We start from the raw sequence: 13,656 nt of genomic DNA, 5'->3' as shown, positions 1-13,656 counted from the left end.
GAAAATCACATTGTCTGATTTTTAAAGAATTTATTTGCAAAATATGGTGGAAAATAAGTATTTGGTCAGTTACAAACAAGCAAGATTTCTGGCTCTCACAGACCTCTAACTTCTTCTGTAAGAGGTTCCTCTGTCCTCCACTCGTTACCTTCATTAATGGCACCTGTTTGAACCCCTTATCAGTATAAAAGACACCTGTCCACAACCTCAAACAGTCACACTCTAAACTCCACCATGGCCAAAACTAGAGAGCTGTCAAAGGACACCCGAAACAAAATTATAGACCTGCACCAGGCTGGGAAGTCTGAATCTGCAATAGGTAAACAGCTTGGTGTGAAGAAATCAACTGTGGGATCAATTATTAGAAAATGGAAAACATACAAGACCACTGATAATCTTCCTCGATCTGGGGCTCCACACAAGATCTCACCCTGTGGGGTCAAAATGATCACAAGAACGGTGAGTAAAAATCCCAGAACCACACGGGGGGACCTAGTGAATGACCTGCAGAGATCTGGGACCAAAGTAACAAAGGCTACCATCAGTAACACACTACGCCGCCAGGGACTCAAATCCTGCAGTGCCAGACGTGTCCACCTGCTTAAGCCAGTACATGTCAAGGCCCGTCTCAAGTTTGCTAGAGAGCATTTGGATGATCCAGACGATGACTGGGAGAATATCATATGGTCAGATGAAACCAAAATAGAACTTTTTGGTAAAAACTACTCGTCGTGTTTGGAGGAGAGAGAATGCTGAGTTGCATCCAAAGAACACCATACCTACAGTGAAGCATGGGGGTGAAAACATCATGCTTTTGGGCTGTTTTTCTGCTAAGGGACCAGGACGACTGATCCGTGTGAAGGAAAGAATGAATGGGGCCATGTATCGTCAAATTTTGAGTGAAAACCTCCTTCCATCAGCAAGGGCATTGAAGACGAAACGTGGCTGGGTCTTTCAGCATGACAATGATCCCAAACGCACCGCCCGGGTAACGAAGGAGTGGCTTCGTAAGAAGCATTTCAAGGTCCTGGAGTGGCCTAGCCAGTCTCCAGATCTCAACCCCATAGAAAATCTTTGGAGGGAGTTGAAAGTCCGTGTTGCCCAGCAACAGCCCCAGAACATCACTGCTCTAGAGGAGATCTGCATGGAGAAATGGGCCAAAATACCAGCAACAGTGTGTGAAAACCTTGTGAAGACTTACAGAAAACGTTTGATCTCTGTCATTGCCAACAAAGGGTATGTAACAAACAGTGGCGGCCGGCCCATAGGGGGCGCTGGGGCACCGCCCTCCCTGATAAGAAGAGAGAAACTTAAAATATATTTTTAGAAATTAACTCATAAATGTCAGTTTTACTCTCTAGAGTGTGTACCTATAAGCAAAACAAATTATATAAACTACATTTCCCTATCTACTGTCATTCATTTGTGGATTTCCACAGACAGACTCCTACCGTCTCTGTTCTGGGGGCGCTGATCAGACAGCCCCACATTTGCAGAGAATCTGTCAATCATGTACTATTGCTAGGTGAATTTAATGGCCAATCAGCGTCTCGGAACTTTATGGTCTTGGGGCGCTGAAAATACTGCGCTTTAACAGGCTTCTGAACCCAAGCGCAGGTGCAGACAAGGGACGATGGCGAATGTAACAAGCGAGGTGCAGCTTCCACCAAATTCGGTGAGATCCTTATTTATCTACCCGTTTGCCAGAAGAACATCCCTGTTGTAGGGTAGGAAAATTTCCTGTCATGGTTATTGTAACTGCGACGAATCCACCTCCTCGCTTAAAACAACCTCTCTAACTTTGCGCGCCACACACACATTCCTGTTATACTGTGTTTGTGAGGACCAATACACTTGCGCTGAGCCCAGTAGCGGTCTATTAACTTAAAACACACAAGCTGTTCCTGGTTACCTGCTGGCGTATTGAGGGTGCACACTTAATATTTCAGTGGGGTTAGCCGCGTGTGTCTGTGTGTGTGTGGGTGTGTGGGGGGTGTGGGTGTGTACGTGTTTATGCTATGGGGACTTGTCATCTTCAGTCTGGCTGCGTCTTTGCTGGGTTCAAACCCAGTTTGGTGTAATTGAATAAGTCAATGAATCTGTGTAAAAGAATTAAGTTGTAAAAATTATTTGTTTTTGTACATCAATTGTTTGTGGAGGTAAAATATGGACAAAACTGATTAATGAGAAGAAATCAGAAATAAGAGAGCCTGTAGGGGCTTAAATTATTTAATGAGGGCTGTGGGAAGAAAAGCGGCAATTTCTGTTTTCTGTTTCTTTGTTACATTGCTGGTAACTGGAGGGAGGCTGACCCCCAGATTCCACATACTCCGTCAGCGCTCCGCTCCGCTGACGTACGTCGTGCGGAGCGCTTGTCTTTCATGGAAATCAATGAGAGCTGTTCCACATCCACCGCTACTCCTCCGCACGTCTCCGTCCACGTACGTCTTCTCCGTCCGTCACCGACAAATTACGGAGCCGAGCTATTTTTTGCCCCGCTCCGGTCCGGCCAGGTCAAGATCCACAATTGCAATCGCACCAAACAGGAAAAAGAACATCGAGAAATTCCGGTTCGTCAAATTAAAATATAGTAGCAACAGATTGGTGACTATAAATTATAGCACAATTCTTATAAATATCAAAAAAAAAAAAAAAAAAAAAAAAAAAAACTAACACCGTCTTTTTTAAATGATTGGATCAAAACTATTGGTTATTCACCAACCAGGAAGCAGATTTCTCATCTCCATCATTTATTTTATACCGAGGGACTTAAAGTTTAATCAAATCCATTCAAAAGAAACTTCTTATTACAGGAATGAAAAGAGATGCTCAGTTTGGGAGTAGAGAACAAGTTCATTTAAAAAAGCTGTTTTGAATTATCCTTATCCCTGTTACAAAAATCTACAAATATATATATAAATATTTGGGCAGAAACTGAACATATGCTGGATGATGGTGGGATTTTTTTAATATGTCATATTAAATTAAGCGCTCACAGGGTTCATACAGGAATGAGTGACTCTAATTTAATGCTATTTTAATGCTATTAGAAATGATTTTAATTCCATCAACAAGAACCATGTACACAAGTAATTAGTGTACATGAAATATGAAGGAGCTGGAAGCAGAGTTCCATGACTCCTGTATGTATGTAAACACACACACACACATATATACGTATATATATATTCTCTAGCTTTTTCTCCACCTCGAGCTTCCTTTCTGAACATACGGCTTTATGATCAGTTTCACGCAAATTAATAGCGATATAATATATCGGACGAAATTGTTTTTATAAGCATTTTTTATTAAAGAATTATAAATACTTCGATAAACATATTTAAATAATTTTAGTGCCAATTAAGGCCTTGATTTAAAGAAAAAATTAATGAATTGTAATTATTTTTAATGATCCGCGGAAACCCTGGTTCATCTCGCGCATGCCCTCTACGATCTCCAAGGAACTCAGAGCAGAGCGGACGGGACCACAGCAGCAGCTGTAAGCTTTGCTTTGCGCAGGCGGTCTGGAGCGCAGCGGGGCGGAGCGGAGCGCTGACGGAGTATGTGGGAATTCAGGGTGAGGCCCAGAGTATCTTGTATATGTTTAGTTTCTTTTGCACCCTGTTTTGAGTTTTTGAGCACAATAAATCACCAACACCGGTAACCCGACTGAGCCTGGATTCTTGGAGGGCAAAGAACCCCGTCACAGTAATTGGGAGAACTTGCACTATTGGTGGCTGACTAAATACTTTTTTGCCCCACTGTATTTAGCTTGAGTCGTGCTGCTTTCTTTGCTCTGTCAGAGTTTGCTAATAAAAGATCATTACACATTAGCATATGTGTGGAAAGAACATTTCCTGAGTGAATTTCCTGATGGTGTCCTGTAGAGGAAAAGCAATGCGTGTGGGTTCTAGAAAATAATAATAGGAGCTTATTAGGGTTTATCTGAAGCTAAAACCTATTAATCACCCATGGAGCTAATATGGCCACAAAAACACTGATGACCAGTATTCCAAGAGCCATTAGAATCATTTTCATGGCCTCAGATAATGGACTTATATCTGTACTTGTCCTGTTAGATCTCAGCGCTGCATTTGATACAGTTAATAAAATTATTATTTTAGACAGACTTGAATATTTCGTAGGAATTAAAGGAACAGCACTAGACTGGTTTAAATTCTATTTATCTGACAGATTTCAGTTTGTTGGTGTTAATGATAAATCTTCCTCATGCTCAAAGGTTACCTGTGGAGTACCACAGGGATCAGTGCTAGGACCAATTCTCTTTACTTTATACATGCTCCCAATCGGTAGAATTATTAGACAGCATGGGATTAATTTCCACTGTTATGCTGATGATACTCAGCTATATCTGTCTATAATCCAGATGAAGCTAATTCATTACATAGATTACAGGCATGTCTAAAGACATAAAAACCTGGATGACTCTTAACTTTCTGCTTCTGAATGCAGACAAAACAGAAGTTATAGTCTTTGGACCAGAGTCTCTGAAAAAGAAGCTGATTAGTCAGTCACTTCATTTGGATGGGATTAAACTGATTTCAGATAATAAAGTAAAAAAATCTTGGTGTTGTTTTTGATCAGGACCTGTCATTTAAATCCCATATCAAAGAGGTTTCTAGAATTTCCTTCTTTCATCTGAGGAATATTGCAAAGATTACAAATCTCCTGTCCAGGGGTGATGCTGAGAAACTAGTCCATGCATTTGTTACTTTAAGGCTGGACTATTGTAATTCTTTACTATCAGAAAGTCCACAAACTGTAGTTAAAAGCCTTCAGCTGATCCAAAATGCTGCAGCCAGAGTTCTGATGAAAATGAAAAAGAGAGATCATATCTCTCCTATCCTGGCTTCTCTTCATTGGCTTCCTGTTAAATCCAGAATAGAATTTAAAATACTCCTTCTCACATATAAAGCCTTAAATAACCAAGCTCCATCTGATATCAGAGATCTGATTTTATTGTCGGTGAAACATGTCAAGCTGAAAATACCAAAATGCCTTTTTCTAAAGAGAAATGGAACTAAAGATGTCTGCCGTTAAGGTTTTAAGCTCAGACATCAGAAAGGGCATCTTTAAAATACCTTTCTGTTATGTTAGCAGAAAAGGCAGTGCGCATGATAAAGTCCCGCCTCCTGCGCTGTGATTGGTCCATCAAGATCTGGCTGAAGTCAACAGCGGTTTACTATAATTGATTCATAAAGTGAATGTAAAGAAAAAAAGAAGGGCTGTCAGAGTTACAAGATTAATGTGCAAAAATGCAATGTACTTTAATCTTAATCTAATCTTAAAGCAGGATTAAAGCACTTGCTTTGGTTCTCTGTGGAATTGGTTTGGTTTCCTAAATAGCTCTGTAGAGACCGGTCCACTGTCCACCTCATCCGCGCTCTGACCAGCTGACCAACCAGAGGTGATCACAGCTGATCTGAGAGGAGAGAAACAGGACCAAACTTTGGATCCTTTAACTGCTGGAGACTAAAGATGTCCCGATCCAGGTTTTTGCACTTCCGATCCGATACCGATATTGTTTTTGGACTTCCGATCTGATACCGATACTGGCCGATACCAGCCTATCCGAGCATGTATTTAAGTTTAAGTTAAAGTATTTAGCCTTAGTTGTAAGACTCATGTTGAAAAGGGTTTTAGTACTCTTGATAGCATCTAGCCAGCTGAATTAGGTGAGATTGAATAAAACACAATGCTTGGTAACAACAAACTTACCTGTTTATTAAGAGATGAACACAAACTGGACAAAATTATGAATAGCAATCTGAAATTGCACAGTGAACAGTAAAACTGTAAACAGTTAAAGGCGCTATATTACTGTAACTTTTGATAAAAATGCAAACAGACAAGAGTGGAAAATATTCTATTAACTTAGAATCAGGACTTTACTCTTGAAAAAAGACACTGCTTAAAAAAAAATCAGTGCAAATTATAGTGAACTATTACACAAAAATGCCTTATACTCCACAATCTCCTCCACACCTAGTCTCCATCTATACATCGTGCAGGATAAAATAATCCCACACGGCTACCACTATCTTCCAATTCACCTGTTTTAATGGTTAGGTCGGGAGACAGACCCAAAAAGACCTGTGGGTGTGTTGAAGGTGTTCTGGAAAATGTGGACCGGATTCGGGAAACAAATAGTGGAATGGATCGTTTCAATCGGCGAAACTGGAAAATACGGACCGGACTTTTTTTTTTTTAAACTGGATCGGCAGTCTGGATCGGCATTTTTATATGCTTTGCCGATACGCATTCTTTTGCCAATATCGGCGTCCCGATCCGATCCACGTATCGGATCGGGACAAGCCTACTGGAGACTAAAGAATAAAAGAGCAATTAACAGCGTCTGTTTACTGGAATTAATAAGCAGAGGATGAACCCACTTTGAGGATGTTGGCTTCTGATAAGAGCTAATGTTTCTCTCCATTAAATTAATACAGCAGCTTCTATTTTTTCATAGTGCGCTGCGCTCACGTACGCCGTGCGGAGTATTTGTCTGTCATGTTAACCAATGAGAGCTGTTCCACGACCACCGCTACTCCTAAACTCGTCACCGTCCGCGTGCGTCTTCTCCGTCCTTCACCATCTAAATATGGAGCCGAGCTATTTTTTGCTCCGCTCCGGCTGGTCCGTCCAGGTCAAGATCCGTAATTACAATCGCACCAAACAGGAAAAAGAACACAGAGAAGATCCAGTTTGTAACGATGGATTGTTAACTACAAATCAGAGCATAATTGTATATATTCCCCAAACTAAGAGTGTTTAAACTAGGGCTGCAACTAACGATTATTTTAAAAATCGATGAATCGGCCGATTATTTTTTCGATTAATCGATGAATCGGACAAAAAATATTTTTTATATTAACCTCTTTATTCCAAAATAAACATTTTAGACAGAACCAACAAGCACACAAGTACAGGTTGCTCATTAACTGTACTGGTGCAATATGAAAAATAAATGTTTGTGTTAAAACTACGCAAACTTACATGAGAAATGTAGCTGTACATCCACAAAATATAGGCTACTTTGTTTCATAAAGCACAAAAAAGACATTTTTGTTTTTAAAAGCCCCTAAGGGGTTCAAACAATAGGTCCCCCCATTTCAACAAATGAGTTTTTTTAGACTAGAAGAGTTCTGCCTTTTAAGACAGGAAAGTATAGCAGTTAAAGATGCTACTTGAGAAAATACTGAACCATAGAGATAAAAATAGCCCTGTGATTCAAATTATAAATTGTATTTGGAATAAAAATGAGAGAACTAGGGGTGCTAAAAAAACCATCCTCCAAAGACAGATATTTACATGGGAATGTGGCATATAATTAATTGACATATTACTGATCTTGCTGGATTTTATTCTGCTTTACTTCCATAAATTGCACGATCTTTACTTTATTTTTGCCAGAAGATTTAAACTTTAAAAGCCTTGCCCTCATAATTTGCAAGTTAATTTATTTATAAAGTAAATATAAACGCTGCTTAAGCTAATTCAAATGAAATTAAAAGTAAAATAAATAGCCAACCTTATCACTGTCTGTAACCTACTAACACGGTAAGGAAAGCATCAGATGAGCTACCTGAGAAACTAACGTTACGTTTCCCCACTTTAAAACAAAACAAACATGGTGATTCCGTGCCATGTTAATTTGTTTTGACAAAAGTTGCATGTTACGACTTTTTTCACTTTACAAAGCGCAGGCTATTTTAATTATTGTGATCAATTTGCGACGTCAATCCCGGTGCATGCGTGCTTCATTTGCAGTCTGGACGCTGAGGGTAAACATCCTGCGGCTCTGACTGCAGCGCTGAGAGGGACTCCTGCGGGAGCGGGGGGAGGCACCCCACGGCAGAGTAGGAATTAGAGCTGGGCGATATGGCGATATATATCGTGAGGACGAGAGAAACCTGTCTATCGTGACCTTTCTCCTCTATTTTTTCTATCGTGATAAACTTTTTTATTATTATTATTACTGCTAATATACATTTTAATATAATTTGTTAATATAACATTTTGCGTTTTTGCTATGCAAACTCTAAGTGTATATAACGAAAAAAAAAAAAGAGAATAAAAAGATAATGTGTAGAAAACGTGGTTTTGCGACACTACACCGCTTTACGTCACGCGGCTTTGCACCATACGTTTGCGACATTACTGACGGAGAGAGCCCGCTAAATTTCTTTCTGGCTTGAAAAAAAATGAATGATGGACACCCAAGAAGATGTTACCGTTAAAGTGGAGCTGCCTGGCTTATATGCTAGTTGTCGGGCTGAAGTGGAGAGAGAGGTACGCAGTGGTGCGACGCATTATGCGTTGACTACGGACATGTGGATGAGTAGAGCAACACAGCCTTATATGAGTCTCACCATCCATTTCATCAAGGACTGGACCCTCCGCGCTCGGTGTCTACAGACCATGTACTTTCCTGAGGACCACACCGGAGTGATGCTCGCCCAAGGTATGAGCCTGACATTGCTATGCACTTTTGTGCGTTCGCTAGTTTTACTATTATTGGTTTTACTAATATGCTTACACCAATGAACTGTGTGCTTTTACAGCATACGCATCCATTACTGGACCTCACTGATAGTATAATTTATTCTGAAGGGGGGAAAAGTGAAGGCTACTGCACCTGTGAGTGTTGTGTTTACACACAAAGGTGCTGTAGCATTCACTTTTTCCCCTTCAGAGTAAATCATACTGTGTGTATTAGTGTGTACTGTTTGTTATAGTTTGTTGTATAGTACTGTTGTGTTCCATGTTTTTAAACTGTGCAGCTTGTTCTCTTGTGACTGCTGAAAAATAAAGAGAACAACTGAAACACCCATAATTGTGGTACAGGTCGTATGATGGATCACATTTTTAACTACACTGACACTCCTATCCAGTAGAACATGTGGGCATTTTAATTAATGTAGTTATTACCAGTGCAGACACATTTCTTCTTAAATAGGCGAGGCGCCTCCTAGTGGAAAACAAGGTAAGTGAAAGACAAGAGAAAAACCTGGCCTTGAAATGTTATAAAATGTCAATAACAAACGAATATTAAATGATTAATTACTGCAGCGCAATAGCCAAGATTCTATACTGTTCACTGTCATGGCCGCAAATCGCATTACTGGTGTTCTTGGTTTGGGGTTGGGATTCTCATATTAGAAAACAAGATGATGGGTAAAAAATAGGCGATGAAAGATTTTTTTCAACCCTGTCCATCTGACGGACTATGAAAACATAAAATGCAACATCAGTTGTGGTGTATCGTGATATATATCGTTATATAAAATAATCCATATCGTGATATAGTTTTTTTTCCATATCGCCCAGCCCTACCTGGTACTGAGCATTTTCTGATGAGTTTACCATTTTCTCCCTCTAATTGTGTCAGTGAAGCATACAGTATTTGGGCTCATAGTACAAACAAACTCAAAGTATTTTCAAATTGCATGAAAATTTAAAAACATTATTAATAAAAACTTTATCTGGCTGCAAATCTAATAACGCAGCTCTACTGATAGAAGGGAACATGAGATCACAGGTAACTTTATGAACATGGTTACAGACCATGGCAGTGTCATAACAGCCACATGAAGCAATGAAGGATCATTAGAAATCCCAATCTAAAGTACTGTAATCCTAATTTATGGATTTAAACCTCATCCCAGCTGTTGGAGTGTTTTACAGTCCATATTCTTCCAGATCCTCCTGGATCCCAACTTTCAGGACTCTGCAGACTCAGATGCTTTTTTTCACAATGAGGTTTTTGATCACAACACTTCAGTTTCCCACAATATTTCCCATTATTCACATCCATCAAACACGTGTTTGATAGATCTGAGGCCTGAAATGAGGACATTTATTCTGACCTTTTTGTTTACCTTTGTTTTAACTGTTTTATGTTCTGCTTATTTATTTTCTTTGCAGCCCTTTGATCAGCTGTGGTTGTTTTTAAGTGCTGCAGTAACTCCACTATTTCCCCACAGTGGGCCAACAAAGGGAGTTTCTATTCTATGTAGTGTATATCTGCTGTTTATTTAGTAATGTCTTCCAAAGCTCTGATGCCTTCATGAAGTTCTCCCTCCAGCCCTGATGTCAACAGTCTGTTGATTTAAACTAAACTCCGCTGCAGTGCTGAGGCATCCTTCTACTGTTCTGCTTAAAGCAGCAGGTTAGGGCAGCAGGATGACCTCCCCAATATGGCGCCCGTAATGTCTGCGCAGAGACAGTCAATGCGGGGTCTACTCTAATATTATCTCTATGGTAGAGACGGCTTTCTGTGATTGCAGTGAACTCGGAGCGAAGAAGAGGTTTAACCGGAGAAAATGACTAACTTGACCGCAGTCATTAAAACCCAATGCTGGAAGTGAGCGAGCTGACCGCAGTAAGATGGCCGTCGACCGTAGGTTAGCTTTAGCTTAGCATGTTGATCTCCTCTAAGCAGTTTTCCAATCAGATGAGGCTAAAATCCACAGTGTGCATCATCAGGGAATCGTTTCTATCAGGTGTTTCCTACCTATCCGGTGTAAGATGATCTGGGGGATCCTGGTGAAATCCAGCAGTAGATGTTGATCGTCCATCTTTTCCTCCGAATTGACCAAACTCCCTTTAAACTCCGTGAATGTTTCTTCAGCAGGAGTTAACTGCTCGGTGATAAACTCTCCTTGAAGCTGGACTGAAGACATTCTCACTGCAAACACTCCCAGATTATCAGCCTCTCTACAATGACTCCACACACAAGCTAAGCTAATGCTGCTAATGCTACCCGATCATTACCAGCAGCTCATTGCGCATGCGCAGCTACATCTACTTCCGGGTCACGCTCGATGTAAAATTACGTTGCTTCCCTCCTAAAAAACAAAATCAAACCAATAAATGAACGAAACTATAATCATTTAAAGGATAATAATGATTTTCCTGAGAAAATCGTTTGTAGAACACGGTGCTGTGACGTTACCCGCTGCCATATTGGTACTCCCTAGTCAGACCGGGCAGAATGTAAACATTGGGTGTTTTTTAATTCATTTATGTAATTTTTATTGAACATTATAAACAATTGTTCAATATCAAATTCATTTATATACATGAAGAAATCAAGTCTTACAGGATTAAGGAACACATATAATTCTAAGACAGCAATTAAAAAAAGTAAACCAAAAATATAAATAAATTTTGTCAGACATCAAACAGATGGATAACAGAACTACTAAAACAAACAGAAAGAGATAAAGGGGCAAAAGAAGTCAGATCATTAAAGGCGTCTCAGAGCTGTAATCCATGCTGGTTTTGATCTGTTTTAAGGTTCTGAAGTGGTTTTCCATTAGAAGGTCTTTAAAGGCTGAAAAGTCAGGTTTTCTATCAGCGCATTTACAGGAATGGATGAAGAATTTCACAAAGATCAGCAGGTTGGTCAGAATGAGGTCGGTTCTTCTGTCTCTGCGGATGGTTCCAAATATTATATCCTCTCTTTCTAAGGGAAGATGGAGGGAAAGTTTGGTTGAGATCCAGTCCTGAAAGTTTCTCCAAAATGTACCAGTGAGCAAACAATAGAAGAAGAGATGATCTGTTGTTTCAATGTCGTCGTCACTAAAGGTTCAGCTGTTAGTGTCAAAGTTGAATCTTTGTCTTAAATGTTCCCTGGATGGAAAAATGTTATTGATAATTTTAAATGAACTTCTTTAGCTTTAGGACTGAGAGGATATTTAAGGTAAGCAGTTCTCCACTTATTGACCTCTGAATCAGAAAACTCATTTAAGATGGAGACGAAATATAATTTTTTTAAAAAGATTTTGTTTTATATTATAAACCATTACATGCAGTAGACAACGTGTCGGCATCAGATGTATACAAACATGAAAAACTTTGAGGAGCCGACCCAAATTGCTTCCACATTTACAGAACAAATAAGATAAAAAAAAGAAAAAAATTAAAGATAAAAATACATAAAGCACAAACAAGAAAAAAAGAGAAACTACAAGCACACATACATTAGCGGTGTCTCATCAGCTCCAGATTATTTATCAGATTATTTCTTGTTTTTTGTCCATTAATTTTAGAGATAAGAAGAGGTGGCAGAGTTCCTTGTGAAAAGAGGGGAAAGATGGTTTGACTTTAAGAAAACTACATCTGGAGAGGTGGCGAAACGTCTTCAGATCTTGGAAACAGTGGATTTTTTTGAACTTTTACGGAAATTCTCATAAAAATCTTTAGCTGTGCATAAAATATTTGGGGGAATAGCTCTAATAATCTTTTGAAATTCACCTTTGGTTATCTGCAAGTTATATTTAATTCTGAACACTTCATAAGATGTAATCCCTTCATTATTAAACAAATGCATCACAGACCAAACACCTTGTTCTAGCAAGAGACGTGCAAAGATTGATTTATTCACTTTTATGTAACAGCAATTCCACAAGGTAGCATTGTGTGGGCTGTAGTTATGTTTATAGATTAATCTCCAATATAATCATATCTGCTGGTGAAAGAAGGAAAGTTTAACGGGTAGCTTTTTTATATCAAAGTCACATCTAAGAAGGAATCTAATTCCGCCCAGGTTTGAAAATATTTTACTTGGAATATGGAACCATAATTGATTTTGATTTATTAAAAAATGACCGAAGCCAATTCATTTTCTTAGTGCCATTAATGCTGTCAAATTCAATAGCTTGTAGTCCTCCTTCTTCAAATTGTTTCATTAAATTACCTTTTTTTTATATATAGTGAGATTTTTGTTTGCATATAAAGTCAAAATTCCTCCTGTTAATAGATTTGATTGCTGAACTGGGTATTCCTAATGTATCTGCAGGGTAGATAAGTCTGGAAATACTTTCCATTTTGGTGAGAAATATTCCTCCTAGAATAGATAAATCTCTGTGTGCCCATTTATTTAAATGAGTTTTACGTTTTTGAAGTTTCTCCCAAATATTCAAATTTTCCAAGTTAGATTTATTTTTATTTATATTTATATTAAAAGCACTAGATATTGGACAGTTTTTTAGAGGCAAAATTTCACATTTGTTTAAATTTGATTTAAGTCCTGAAGCCTTTGAGAACGTTTCAATCAATTTAAGGATTTTGGGAATTTCATTCAGGTTTATTTCAGAGGATGGTTTTGTCATCAGCTAGCTGACTAATAGAAAACTCTTTGCCTTCCACCAATAATTTACCAAATTGAGCTTTTTTAATTGATATGGAAAGCATTTCTGCAGCAGTAATAAATAGCAGAGAAGAAATTGAAAAAGCTTGTTTTCTACCTTTGTTGATGCTAAATCTTTGTCAGGTACCATGTAGAAGACCCACTGAACAGTTTGCATCTTTATAAAATGTTTTAATTACATTAATAAATTTAATTCCAAACCAAAATAAATCTAAAGCTTTGAACATAAATTCATGTTCTATCACATCAAAGGCTTTATAAAAGTCTAAAAATAATACAAAGCCTTCATTCTCAATTAAATGGTTATAGTCAATTAAGTCCAGAATAAGGTGGATGTTATTATGTATAGAGCGACCTTTTATAAACCCAGATTGAGTGTCAGAAATAATTTGGGATATGCCTGATTTTAACCTTTTAGTAAAAATGTGGGTCAAAAGCTTGTAATCATTATTTAATAGTAGCCTGGGTGCCAGTCCGAA

The 13,656-nt window shown here is 38.6% G+C and overlaps 1 protein-coding gene across 2 annotated transcripts in view; it reads right to left on the bottom strand.

Moving 5' to 3' along the window:
- LOC119777317 (gastrula zinc finger protein XlCGF57.1-like) overlaps positions 1–10,593 on the bottom strand; it is a 30,478-nt gene extending 19,885 nt beyond the window's left edge. For both annotated transcript variants that reach the window (XM_038276146.1, XM_038276147.1), the window contains exon 1: positions 10,538–10,593. The gene's annotated coding sequence lies outside the window, so the exon portion shown is untranslated. The remainder of the gene's footprint in view (positions 1–10,537) is intronic.
- Positions 10,594–13,656: the final 3,063 nt, after the last annotated feature.

Source organism: Cyprinodon tularosa, unplaced genomic scaffold (assembly GCF_016077235.1).
Source record: "Cyprinodon tularosa strain WSP-4 unplaced genomic scaffold, ASM1607723v1 ctg1220, whole genome shotgun sequence".
Lineage (NCBI taxonomy): Eukaryota > Metazoa > Chordata > Actinopteri > Cyprinodontiformes > Cyprinodontidae > Cyprinodon > Cyprinodon tularosa.
This window is presented reverse-complemented; position numbering and strand designations above follow the sequence as displayed.